The sequence below is a fragment of the Eleutherodactylus coqui genome, chromosome 1, assembly GCF_035609145.1.
Source record: "Eleutherodactylus coqui strain aEleCoq1 chromosome 1, aEleCoq1.hap1, whole genome shotgun sequence".
Taxonomy (NCBI): domain Eukaryota; kingdom Metazoa; phylum Chordata; class Amphibia; order Anura; family Eleutherodactylidae; genus Eleutherodactylus; species Eleutherodactylus coqui.
In genome coordinates, this window is record NC_089837.1 from 121,598,182 (window position 1) to 121,613,350 (window position 15,169).

Below are 15,169 nucleotides of genomic sequence, written 5' to 3' on the forward strand. Positions count from 1 at the left end.
ATGCAGTGACATTTTGATAGATATTCCAAGCAATAAGAAGTAACATATTATAATCTGCCGGTACAGAATGATAGCTGGATATTCAGCCATTTTTCAGCACTTGGTAATAAAGTATTTATGTTGTGCTTATTGAGCTGTCAGCGTGTAGCGACTGCATGCTTATCTTGCAGATGAATTTATCTCCATGGTAATATGCATCCGCGGTGCTTACGCTTTTTCATCACTTCGTGCTGTCCTATACAAAATATTAAGCATCTATTTACGTAATGTATAGATATACCTAAAAGGCTGATTGCAAGAGGCAGAGTTTTTACATATATTAGGTAGTGAGTGTTGGAGTAGAGTGGAAATAGATAGCAGGAAAGATACCATTTATGTCTGCATCAACATTAAACTTTGCTTTTCCCTTTGCTTGGAAGCTGGTATTATCCGTGTGAGCGCAGAAAGAATAAAATACTGCCATCTAGTGGTCAAAAGTGCCATTGCATTTTTAATTTTTTTTCTAAATCTACTTACATGGGAAAGGTATTTTTCACTTCCATCACAGACCCGACACTGTAATGGAGGACCCGGTTTGGTCTTTGCTATAGTGCTGCTTTTCTTCCATGAATGCCACTAGAAAGAGGTTAATCGTTATGTTAGATAGTGATTAGAGATGAACGAGCATACTCGATAAGGCAAACTACTCGAGTGAGTAGTGCCTTATTCGAGTACCTGCCCGCTCGTCTCTAAAGATTCGGCTGCCAGCACGGGTGACAGGTGAGTTGTGGCGGTGAGCAGGGGGGAGCGGGGAGGAAGGAGGGAGAGAGAGATCCCCCCTCCGTTTCTCCCTGCTCTCCCCCACCGCTCCCCGCCCCCTGCCGGCACCTGAATCTTTAGAGACGAGCACGCAGGTACTCGAATAAGGCACTACTCGCTCGAGCAGTTTGCCTTATCAAGTATGCTCGCTCATCTCTAATAGTGACAGAGGCATGTAAATTCCTCTTTTATTCCCAACTAAGCCATCAGAAATTATAGAGCTGCATATAGAGGCTTACTAGTTTTCAAATTGGAAGATACCTATGGTGCAAAAGAGAAAGTATTATCTTCATTCTGAAAGATTGGTATTTTGCATACCCTCTGGTTCCCGATTGCCACTCCCCACCCCATCATGACAGCTGTGCAATGAGCAGGAATCCTAGTGAAGCCTGCCTTTTTGTTTGATTAGTATTAGGCAAGATGTCATAGGATGATGCTCAGGCACAATATACTGCACTACGCAAGTGCTGCAGTGCATTGTACTAGCAATTGCATGTTCAAGTCTTGCTAGGGGACTAAAAGAAATTTTAGAATTGTGATAGAAATATCTCAGGAGCACGAGTCCAAAATTATATGTCACCCGTTACCCCACCTGAAAGAAAATTATTTAATCTATATGAATATACTAGTAATTATTAGGCAATTATAAAACCAGTGTTTCTGGTAGCTGTGCTACATGGTACATCCATTATGATCCCCACACATCACACACCCAGCTCTACTACATCCATCCAGATTTACACACGACTCACACACAGATGTGGTACATCCATGCTGATTTCCAGTCATCACCAGCTCAGCAGACTCTTGGATACAGTGATCAGCCCCTGGTCATGTGATCCCTGACTCCACCCACAGAGGTGATCACATGATGGTGATGTCATCACAGGTCCTCGTGGCTACTGTTGGCTTATCCAGTATACAGTACTTTCTAACAAATTGCACAATGGCTCCTCCCACAGCAGTGACATCAACGCAGGTCCTTCAGCCCACTGGATCTCTTTTACCAAACTACACAGTGGCTCCTCCCACAGCAGTGACATCAACGCAGGTCCTTCAGCCCACTGGATCTCTTTTACCAAACTGCACAATGGCTCCCCCCACAGCAGTGACATCACTGCAGGTCCTTCAGCCCACCAGATCTTTTTTACCAAACCTCACAATGGCTCCTCCCACAGCAGTGACATCACTGCAGGTCCTTCAGCCCACCAGATCTCTTTTACCAAACTGCACAATGGCTTCTCCCACAACAGTGAAATCACTGCAGGTCCTTCAGCCCACCAGATATCTTTTACCAAACTTCACCATGGCTCTTCTCACAGCTGTGATGTCACTGCAGGTCCTTCAGCCCACTAGATGTCTGTGGGTAGGTCGGTGTCTTCTGCCAGGACTGCTGAGTTGTGTCTGAGATAATAATGGCTAAGTTGTATTCTCATTTTGATATTTTTGTCCTCCCCTTCCAAGAGCCCTAAGTTTCTTGTTCTACTGTCGGTTAGACTGTATGTTAGATATATGTATATTGTAGTACCTGCAATGACGTCATCAAGGGTGGAGCATGAGAAGCACCCACACACATACATACATATAACGGACAAGTGGTCGTTAGTAGTTTGATAATTGTCATATAGTATTGTTGCAGCTATAACTAGTCCACATATTACTTTCATATTATTGCTGAACAAAACACTATACAAAGTAGAATATTATCAAAAACACCATTTATAAGGGGTCCACTACTGTTATCACTAAGTACTAACTAACAATATTATGCAGTTACTGGAATAAAACCACTGTACAAAGACCAATCATACCACCACAGAGTGACTGAATATTACCACCACACTGTTACTGAATAAAAACCACTATCTAACAGACCGATATTACCCATGGAGTGACCATTTAGTAGTATATACCAACTCTACACAGGTGCTCGGCAAACACATAAGTGATTACAGCAACATTTTAGCCAGTAATCCTAGGTGACATCTTGTATGACTGAAGTTGTTTGTTTTTCCCCATCTTTTCATCTGGCCCAGACCACGATGACTCCTTCTTCCAGCAATGACTTGTTTCTACGGGACCTTTCACAAGCAACGGAATTGTCCACAGGATGCAGCACAGATGTAGATTTTGACAATTGGTGCAGACTTTTTTGCGTTTTTAACTGTGGAATGTGGTCTACTGAACGTCTTGTGGACTTTATTGCATTTTTTCCCAACAGACTTTAATTGCAGAATTACTTCTCCTGTATGTTAAAAATCTGCAACAACCATTCTGCAGCAGAACGCTTTTCTAACTGCAGAATTTAATCTTGCGTTTTTTAAGTTATAACGCACGGATTTTAACAGGCCTCACATGCATTTCATTGTGACACGGGAATAATTCCATTCCATGTGAAAGGTCCCTAACACAGACATCTTTGGCTCCTCACTTTTCCAGCACTTAGCCAGAATTGCAGATTTTGTTAATCTTTCGTCTGGAAAAAGCAAAATAAAAAGTGATCAAAATGTTATATGTTCCCCAAAATGGGATAAATGAAGACTAGAGTTCATCACGCATAAACAAGCCTCCATAGTGCTCAATCGATGGAAAAATAAAAATGTTATGGCTCTTGGAATGCGGTGACGCAAAAACAAATATTAAAAGAAAAGTGTTTGTAGTGTACAAAAATTGTACAAAATTGTAAAAAACACAATGTTGCAAATTCTTTTTTCTTCCAAATCCCATCCCCAATAAAATTATTGCTTTAGGAATGCAAAGATGAAAATAAAATGAAAAATTGGTTGGTCATTAAGGCATAAAAGGGGCCCATCACCAAGCACTTAATTAGGCCGGTGTATGAAACCCCGATCTAAGTAAATTCGCCCCACTGTTTTTTATATTTACAGCAAGTTCTCGTGATACTTCCCCTTTAACATCACTGTAATAGTTTTGTTGAATCATTTGAAAAATATTAACTCCCATCGGAGTTTTGCCAGAGTAGCCTGTTCACTATCAGGTGAATATTATGAAATGTACACTCATTTGTACATCTTGCCCAAAATAATCTGCAAAATGCCTTCCAAAAGCGGCTCTAGACTGACTGCATTTATACCGCAACCAAGACATGAAGTTAGCCATTGTACTGGACTGACACATGGCCTCTATTAATCATAGGCCTTGTGCTCCCTCCTCCTTAGCTGTCCCTACAAGAGGGAATTGTTCATACTCTAAAACCCCTTTTAGAGTGGACTTTTAACCTTACCTCTTGGATCAGTATATACTTCTATCTGGGTAACCTGAGTAATATCACTTTCTCATTATGTACAAGCACATGCATAGTATCCCACTAACAATGGACTATATGTATGGGTGCTTCAGTTACATCTTGCTGGATGTTCTTATGAATATTCATATGAAGAAATGAATGATCCTTACACATAATTCATACAGAAATAGCAAAAATGTTTTCTATTTAGTTTTTGATAAAGCATTTGTAAGACTCTTCGAAGGGCCACTGAAAAGTACATCTGCAACTGCAATTTGAAGAATTAAAAAGCAGAGTCAAAATCGGTGGCAGAAATGTCAACAACCTTCGATATGCAGATGACACCACCCTGCTTGCAGGAAGTGAAAGGGACTTGGAATACCTTATCCAATGAGTGCAAAAGGGAATGCGAACGCATGGGACTGTACCTCAACAGCAATAAAACGAAAGCCATGACCATGGTAAGCAATCGCTACAGTGAAAATAAAAGTTAACAACAAAGAAGTCGAGTCGGTCCAAGATTTCATCGTCCTTGGATCCAAAATCGATTGCAACGGGCAATCTGCACCCGAGATCAAGAGATGGATTACACTTGGTAGGAATGCAATGCAAGGAATGGAAAAGATCTGGAAAAACAAGGATATTAGCATTGCAACAAAAACCAGACTGGTCAATGCAATCGTCTTTCCCATAACGACGTATGGTTGCCAAAGTTGGACGCTCAGGAAAATAGACAGAAAGAAAATTGATGCGTTTGAACTATGGTGCTGGAGGAGAATGCTACGGATACCTTGGACTGCCATGACAATGAACAAGGTAGTGTTAGATCACATCAAACCAAAAATGGAGGGCAAAATCATCAAACAGCAACTCTCTTTTTTTGGCCATGGGATGTGCGCTAACTCACTGGAAACAGTACTGATGCTTGGCAGGGTCAGTGGGAAGAGAAGACGAGGACAACATAGAACAAGATGGCTAGATACAATCAAGGCCACCACCAACAATCGTCGAACTGAAAGAAGCGATGAAAGACAGAAATGTGTGGAGAACATTGATCCATAGAGTGGCCGAAGGTCGGATGCAACTGAACAGATAATCCTCATCATCACAACTACATCTGAGATTCAGTTCTTTCCTGTTGATATCACCAGACCCAGATAACTAAGACCTCCGAGAGAAGGATTGTAGTAGTGTTAAGCTGTGACACACCACCATATCTTAGTATGAGGCTCGTTGCCATGGGCCTCATAAACACCTTTATAAGAAATAGAAGATGTAAGTGAACCCTTTGAAATGTCCCGATTTTCTGAAATAATTACTAATAAACTTTAGTCTGGTTGTAATCTAAATCACACTTAATAGGCAAACACAATCTAAATTAATAACACAGAAATAGATGTACCGTCCCTGTCTTTTATTGCTACACATTTAGTAAATATCCACAGTGCAGGAATAGAAAGTAAGTGAACCTTTGTGTTAATGACTACTCCAAGGGCTAATTGGCAAAAGGTATTGGAAGACTGGGTTTCACAGGTGCTTTGGCTGTTAAATAAAGGCACATAAAGCCTGGTTACCGACAAATGTGTGCTTCTCATGAACAGGTTAGTTGGTGTGAATCATGTCTTGATAGAAATAACTTTCAGAAGATCTTATACGAAGTGTTACAGAGATGTATGAAGCTTGAAAAAGCAACAATTGCATTGCTTAAAATCTGGGTGTACATCTATCCATGATTAGACAACTTATCGACAAATGCAGAAAATTCAGTACTGTTACTATTCTCCTTAGAAGATAATGTCTTGTTTAGGTCACTCCAAGTGCTCAATGGACAATCCTGAAACAGGTGAAAAAGAACACAAGAATAGCTAAAGATATATAGAAAATAGAGATGAGCGAGTATACTCGCTAAGGCTAACTACTTGAGCGAGTAGTGCCTTGGTCGAGTATCTGCCCGCTCGTCTCTAAAGATTCGGCTGCCAGCGGCAGGCGGGGAGCAGCGGGGGAGAGCGGGGAGGAACGGAGGGGAGATCTCTCTCTCTCCCTCTCCCCCCCCCCCCCTCCCCCCTGCTTACTCTCGCAACTCACCTGTCACCCGCACCGGCAGCCGAATCTTTAGAGACGAGCGGGCAGATACTCGACTAAGGCACTACTCGCTCGAGTAGTTAGCCCTAGCGAGTATGCTCGCTCATCTCTAATAGAGAACTACAAACCGCAAAAACTTCAGTTAATGTGTCCATTCTCAGAAAAACACTGAACAAAAATAGTGTCCGTGGAAGGACACCACAGAAGCAGCTGCTGCTGTCCAAAACAAGTTGTAGACCATCTCAAGAGTTTGCCCAAGACCACCTGGATGTTCCTCAATGTTTCTGGGAAAATTTTCCCTGGACAGATGAGACAAACATGTATTTTTTTGGCACAAATGCACAACACTATGTTTGGAGGAAGACAACTATCAACACCAAAACCTCATTCCAACTGTGAAGTATAGCAGAGGGAGCATCATGGTTCTTCTTTGCTGCCTAAGGGACTAGATGTTTTGTGATCATTGAGGGAACATTGAATTATAATATCAAAATATTTTCCAGGAGAATGCATGGACAGCCATCCATGACCTCAGGCTGAATAGATGTTGGGTGATGCAACAAGACAGTGACCCAAAGCACATACGTAAGTCAGTTGGTTGAAAACGAAGATTTGAACAATAATTTTCATAAGGAAGCTGTTTGACAAAATGTTAGGAAAATCAAGGCCTGGATGAAATAATTCATTTGGCAACAGTCTTACCTATCATTAGATTACCTGCACTTTCGCGCTGGAAAGCTTGTGCCCTGGTTCCTCCCAGCAGCTGAAGATGGCCCTATACAGCGCTCCAGTGTGAAAGAGCAGGTACTCTTTAACTGTATCTAGTTATGGTATAACTAAAGCTCCCCAAATTGAGTGTTGTGGGTAGTGGTATCGCGACTCACATTCAGGATATGATGCAGCAGATGGAGTTACAAAATTACATAATCTTTATTTATGAACAAAGAACATTAGAGAATAAACTTAATCATGGCAAACAAACAATTAATCTGCTACCGTCCTATAACTACGTAATGCGTAATAATGTTGGTAGAATATTACGAATAACACTATACAAGAACTAGTCCTTAGTTGAAAGGCTACTGCCACCCACACAGTCTACAGTTTCTCTATAAAGGGTTAACAGTTCACTACAATCAACACGGTCTGTTTACACCTACAGCAGGTTGGGGTTGGCCCACTTACAAGACATTGCATGGGGTCTGGGGTGCTCCTCTACTACAGTGACCTCTGGGCTGGGGGACGTAGCACTGTCACTTTCTCTCTCTAAGGAAAGGCAACCTCCAGTCAGTGTCCACTCTCAGCAGCCAGTGCTTACAGACTCCTGTTCAGCAGCGCTCCGCAGAGGCATCTTAGCTCTTCATAGTCTCTGCACTCTTCAGGTTGTGCTGCGGAGGCAGGATCTCCCTCTCTGATAACACTACTCAGTGTAGAAGCAGCACTTATAACTCATTCCCATCGTCCCCTGCTCTACTACTGTGATACATCAGGAAATTGTTCTTCATTTATGACCCCAGAATTTTATGGACCTTTACAAACATGTGACTTCTGAAAGCCAATCCAGGCATGACACACAGGAAGCAATCTCTGGGTGCAGTTTTTCCAATTAGCCACTAGAAGTCATTACAAAGCGCTAAACAAATAAAGATTATTATTACAACTTTTCCCATTTCTAAGCAACTTAACTCTTTAGAGAAGCCCCTACTGGTGGCATCCTTCACATAGTACAAGCTACTTAAAGGGGTTTTCTGAGAGCACCAAACTTTGGTGGCAGTGGGGGGACACATAACTTATTAAAAATAAACCTCTATACTCACCTCCTGCTGTGCGCTGCTCTACTGCTGCTGCTGGCTGCTGCTCCAGTTTCTGTTTACATTGGCTGCAGCGGTGATATCAGTTGTTTACGCACGTGATCCCAGTAGTCAATGGGAGGCCGTTGGGGACATCATCAGTGACATCCCGTAAACCTGCTTTGGAAGCCCACATAGGTCTATGGGATGTCGCCATGCCTTCTGGACTCGACGATCAACGAGCTCTGTCATTGGCTGCAGCAACCGGTTTACAAGATAGCTCAGGATGACTGCAGCCTGCAAAGATGATGTCAGCCGGTAGACCCGGAGCCTGTCAGCGGACCTGGGGAGCGGGAAGAAATGAGTATGAGCTTTGTGAGCTCTTTATAATGCTTCCACATTGGGGGACCCCTTTGGAAAAAAATTTATTCGGATAACCCCTTGAATTTTAATTTATTCATACACACGTCTTGTATACCAGTTTTCATATTCTGGTTTTTACTGGCTTTACACAGTAAGCCGCATTTTATACTAATTTACATGGAAGTCTGCCAAAACATACACCGTGTATAGCTGCAACCTAAGTAAAAATAATCACTGTTACAATAATCTTAATGTTTCACCATTCTAACTGTTGAGAGTTGTGTATACGTAACCCTGCTGAGTCTTTACATATAATACACACATTTTCATCTTGTGAACAAATATTCTTTTCTTAGCTTTCTGCAATTTAAAGCATGACCATAAGGTTCAAAGCATATGAGATCAGAAAAGTACACTGTGCTCTTTTTGCTAGTTAATAGTGTCTTCAATGCCAGAATAAAGCTGACATAACACAACTGAGATAGGAAAAGAGATATACAGTGATGTAAATGTCACCAGTCTAACATAGGAAGAAATGCAGAGCCACCGTAAAAAGATTAAAATAGACAAATCGGTGGGTCCTGATGGCATACACCCATGGGTTCTAAGGGAATTAGGTAATGTCATAGACAGACCCTTGTTTCTTATATTTAAAGACTCAATAGTGATGGGGTCTGTTCCACTAAATTGGCACATAGCCAATGTGGTGCCAATATTCAAAAAAGGGTCAAAAAGTGAACCTGGAAACTACAGGCCGGTAAGTCTTACTTTCATTGTGAGTAAAATGTTTGAAGGGTTTCTAAGAGATGCTATGGGACCTCAAGGAAAATAGTTATATAACTCCATAGCATGGGTTTATGAGAGATCGTTCCTGTCAAACCAATCTGATCAGCTTCTATGAGAAGGAAAGTTCTAGACTGGATTGGGAAGAGTCATTGGATCTTGTATAACTTGACTTTTCCAAAGCGTTTGATACTGTGCCACATAAAAGGTTGGTATATAAAATAAGAATGCTTGGTCTGGGCAAGAATGTGTGTAAGTAGGTAAGTAACAGGCCCATTGAAAGCAGAGGGTGCTTATAAATGGTACATACTCTGATTGGGTCACTGTTACTAGTGGGGTACCACAGGAGTCGGTTTTGGGCCCTATTCTTTTTAATATATTTATTAACCCCTTCCCGCTGCAGGGCGTAAGTTTACGTCCTGGGAGCGGGGTACTTCCCGCAACAGGGCGTAAACTTACGTCCTGGAGATAGCGCGGGATCACATATGATCCCGCGCTATCCCGCAGCGGGAGCCGGCTGTCAGTCACAGCCGGCGTCTCGCTGCAGCAGCGGGGGGACATCGGAGATGCGCCCGCCACTTTTAACCCCTTCCCTGCCGCGATCTAAGTAGATCGCGGCAGGGGAAGAGTTCACAGCGGGAGCGCGGCTCCCTCTGTGTCTCCGGCCGGGACTCGCGATGTCATCGCGAGAGCCCGGCCTGTCACCATGGCAACAGGACGCCAGACACTGGCGTCCTGTATTGCCTATGCCTGAGATCGCTGTATGAGCGATAAGGCATGGGAGAGCAGTAGCTCTGCCATGCCTTATACCAGCGATCATCAGGGCAATGGTTAAAGTCCCTCAGAGGGACACAAACAGTGTGAAAAAAAGAAAGATTTAAAAAATGAATTAAAAAAATGTAAAAAAAAAAGAGTAAAAAAACCATTTTTTATGCTTTTTCTCAGATTAGCATAAAAAAAGGTAAAAAAAAAAATAAAACCCCACATATTTGGTATTGTCGCGTCCGTAACGATGCGTACAATAAGTTGCACATGCTTTTGATTGTGCACCGAAAAAAACACTAAAAAAAAAGCTAAAAAACTGAGGCAAAATGCTCATTTTTAGCATTTTGCCTCACTAAAAACGCAATAAAAGTGATCAAAAAAGTCGTATGTACGCTAAAATGGTACCGATAAAATCTACAGCTCGTCTCGCAAAAAATAAGCCCTCATAGAGCTCTGTACATCAAAAAATAAAAAAGTTACGTGACTTTGAATGCAGCAATTTAGAATAGAAAAAAGATTTCCAAAAAAAAGGGTTTTTATTGCAGAAAAGTGGGAAAACCTTAAAAAAATGTTAGAATTTTGGTATCGTTGTAACCGTACCGGTCTGCAGAAAAAATGGAAAGTCTCATTTATGCTGCATGATTAACGGTGTAAAAAAAAAATAAAAAAATCTATGGCAGAATTGATGCGTTTTCTCTCTCTGCTATCATTAAAAAAAAAAAAAAAAATTTACAATATAGTCTATGTACCCAAAATTGGCATCGATAAAAACTACAGTTCGCCACGCAAAAAACAAGCCCTCATACGGCCGCGTCCACGGAAAAATAAAAAAGTTATGGCTTTTGAAAAATGGAGATGGAAAAATACCAAAAAATTGCTTGGTCCTCAACACCAAAATAGGCCATGTCATGAAGGGGTTAAGGACCCAGTAGAAGGATTGTATTAGCAATATTAGCAGATGATACTAAACTATGTAAAGATATTAACACTAAAGAGGACACAATGTGGCTGCCAATGCATTTGGATTGACAACCATATACTGGAGACTTGGGCAGAAAAGTGGCAAATCATCTTTAACACTGATAAATGTTATTCACATGGGCAGGGAAATACATGTCACCATTACACACTAAATGGGAAACCACTGGGTAACACTAACATGGAAAAGGACTTGGGGATTTTAGTTAACTGTAAACTTAACTGGAGAAACCAGTGTCAGACAGCTGCTGCCAAGGCAGATAGGGTCATTCAGGCATTAAAAGAGGTCTAGGGGCACATAACTAGAAAATTGTCATATCTTAACAAGTCACTGGTCAGACCACACATGGAATATTGTAGACAGTTTTGGACAATGGTACTCAAGAAGGACATATCAGAGCTTGAGCGGGTACAAAGGCAGGCAACTAAAGTAAACGGAATGGATGAACTACAATACCTGGAGAGGTTATCAAAAATGGGGGTATTCACTTTAGAAAAAAGATCACTGAGGGTCGACCTATGTATAAATATATCAGAGCACAATACAGAGATCTCTCCCATGATCTGTTTATACCCAGGACTGTGACTAACAAGGGGGGGCATCCTCTGTGTCCATAGGAGGAAGGTTTCTACACCGACATAGAAGGGGGTTCTTTACTGTAAGAGCAGTGAGACTATGGATTATTCTGATTGAGGTCGATGAGGATTTTTTCCCCTTAAATTAGAAAAATTGGCTTCTACTAGAGATGAGCGAACGTACTCGTCTGAGCTTGATACTCGTTCGAGTATTAGCGTGTTCGAGATGCTCGTTACTAGAGGCGAGCACCACGCGATGTTCGAGTTACTTTCACTTTCATCTCTGAGACATTAGCGCGCTTTTCTGGCCAATAGAAAGACAGGGAAGGCATTACAACTTCCCCCTGCGACGTTCAAGCCCTATACCACCCCCCTGCAGTGAGTGGCTGGCGAGATCAGGTGTCACCCGAGTATATAAATCGGCCCCTCCCGCGGCTCGCCACAGATGCATTCTGACATAGTTCAGGGAAAGTGCTGTCTTGCTGGAGTTGCTATAGGGAGAGTGTTAGGAGTTATTTTAGGCTTCAAGAACCCCAACGGTCCTTCTTAGGGCCACATCTAACCGTGTGCAGTAGTGTGGAGGCTGTTTTTTGCAGTGTTGCAAATTTTTTTTTGTATATCGGCCGTGCAGAGCATTGCGCCCTGCAGTAATTTTACATTGTCCAGGGCCAGTAGTGGTGAGGCAGGGACAGAAGAAATATTTTGTGTATATAGGCAGTGGGCCTTTCCAAAAACATTTGGGAAAAAAAATCTATTTGGGCTGCCTGTGATCGTCCTGTGTACTGGGTCTCTGCTGGGGGTAGTTGTCCTAATTCATACGCAGCCAGCTAAGTGTTACAGCAGGCTTGCGCAAAATTCTTTCCTGGCTCTGTGTTGCCTGTTACATCACCGCTGTATTCCAGTCCACAGTGAAACAGTCTGCAGTAATTTTACATTGTCCAGGGCCAGTAGTGGTGAGGCAGGGACAGAAGACATGTTTAGTGTATATAGGCAGTGGGCCTTTCCAAAAACATATGGGAAAAAAAATCTATTTGGGCTGCCTGTGACCGTCCTCAGATGAACTTTTTGTGCTGGCGGGGCGATTTTGCCTTGGTGCATGAGTACTATTTATTGTAATTAGTTCCAGATGTGTTCTTTTTCATGTGAAATTGCTCAATGCAATCGCCCAGGCACAAATTGCGCCCCCCACCGGGGACCTCTATGGGACCTTTAATGCTTAAATGGGCACTAAAATAGAGCATGCAACATTTTTTTTTCGATGCCAGCAGGCCTACTTGCTAGTTTTTCCTGTGCCTATTGATGTGTACACCTAATGTCTCAGCTGAAGCCCACTCTTGCCGCTATTGTGGCTTAATAGTGGGACCTGGGAACTTGAGATGCAGCCCAACATGTAGCCCCTCGCCTGCCCTATCTGTTGCTGTGTCGTTCCCATCACTTTCTTGAATTGCCCAGATTTTCACAAATGGAAACCTTAGCGAGCATCGGCGATATACAAAAATGCTCGGGTCGCCCATTGACTTCAATGGGGTTCGTTACTCGAAACGAACCCTCGAGCATCGCGAAAATTTCGTCTCGAGTAACGAGCACACGAGCATTTTGGTGCTCGCTCATCTCTAGCTTCTACCTCAATGTTTTTTTTTTTTTCTTCCGCTGGATCAATATTGGGAGGGGAATATTAGGCTGAGCTAGATGAACATATGTCTTTTTTTCAGCCTAACATACTATATTACTATGGAAAGGAAAAGACACATCCATCTCTGACTATAGTGTGAAAAGTGCAAGGCATAGATGATTCTTGTGGATTCTGTAATTAGATCATGTTTTCTTTTGAAATACTTGTGGTATGTAGACTATTGAGTGAAATGTTCATTGGAAAACCTGGCCAGCATGACTCACCAACAAGACAAGTCCTGAGTCAGCTGCCTGGCTTCTCATATACATGGATAGTCATATATTATACATTTCCTTGACCCCTGAGCAGGGCCAATTTTAGACAAGGTGTGGCCTTGAGCAAAATTAGAAATGAGACCCTAAATTCCACCCTAAATTTCCCTGCATGCAGATTTTAAATCCGCATTGTAGAAAAAAAGAAGTCACATGTGAATACATGACGTGGATTCTGCATCGAGTTTACTGCATGTGAATTAGTCTCATTGTATGAGGCTAAAATCCACTTGCAAATCTTAGGCAGAAATCCGTATTGAAATTCTACTGTACTCTGTATCAGAAAGTAATTTAGAAATGCAATACTGTCCAAACGGGACATCTGCCACCAAGTTTTCCCATTCTAAACTATTTTAAATAATTGTATCCATTAAAGGGGTTGTCTCACGCCAAAACGGTTTTTTTTTTTATTCAATAGGCCCCCCGTTCGGCGCGAGACAAACCCAAAGGATGGGTTAAAAAAAAATAAAGCTTATCACTTACCCGAGTCCCCGCGCTGCGGCGACTTCTTTCTTCCTTTACCAAGATGGCCGCCGGGATCTTCACCCACGATGCACCGCGGGTCTTCTCCCATGGTGCACCGTGGGCTCTGTGCGGTCCATTGCCGATTCCAGCCTCCTGATTGGCTGGAATCGGCACACGTGACGGGGCGGAGCTACGAGGACCAGCTCTCCGGCACGAGCGGCCCCATTCACCAGGGAGAAGACCGGACTGCGCAAGCGCGTCTAAAAACGCCAGAAGACAGCGAATTTAGACGGATCCATGGCGACGGGGACGCTAGCAACGGAGCAGATAAGTGAACAACTTCTATATGGCTCATAATTAATGCACGATGTATATTACAAAGTGCATTAATATGGCCATACAGAAGTGCTGAACCCCACTTGATTTCACGAGACAACCCCTTTAAGTCCACTTTCCCATCATGCAGTACCTGTAGAAAAAATGTTGAAAAATGTTTTTAAAAATCTCATGCCATATACATATTGGATTTGAATGGTCTGGTAGGCATACCTAAATTATTCCCCCCCCCCCCCCCCAGAGTCTTTTGTGTAATCCAGTCCCCCTGCCTGAGTTACATTGATCACATCCCTTATGTCATCTACAGGCCAGGGTAGACACTGATGTCCAGGAAAGTCAGTGAGCGGGATCATAAGGCCCCTCTGTGTGCAGTACTGTCTGGGTCCCTGTCTAACAACTTTTGCTGGAAATTGCTTGTTTGAGCGATTTTTCAGCCAATAGTTATCCCGTGTTATTTGCGATTTAAAAGTTGCACCCAAGATTCTCAGTTGCAACTCACATTGGTCCGCCCTCCTGTCCATGTGCTGTCTGATGTGCTGAACACCATTGACATTTGCTATTCACATTTGGAAATTGGACAAGAATAGGACTTGTTGTAAAAAAAAAGCCAGTGTGCATACACCCATTCAAGTATATGGGTCCGAGGTTTCAGTACGACAATCGGATGGAAAAAATATCTGTGTGCAAGTAGCTTAAAGACACCCATAGAATGCTTTTTTGCTTTAAATGGGCTCCCTAAATTTCGGTTCTCATTTGATTATGTGCAGATCAATGATGCCTGGGTACTGCACTCTGTTAATGTAAGGGTTAATTCACCTTCCTGCTGTGTAAAACTCACACAGGCGTATGCGCAAAAACAAATGTGGTAGCGCAATGTATTTGCGCGGTGGTCAAGTCTTTTTTGCACATATTACTTCACTTTTTGTGCTGGCGGGGCGATTTTGTCTTGGTGCATGAGTACTATTTATTGTAATTAGTTCCAGATGTGTTCTTTTTCATGTGAAATTGCTCAATGCAATCGCCCAGGCACAAATTGCGCACC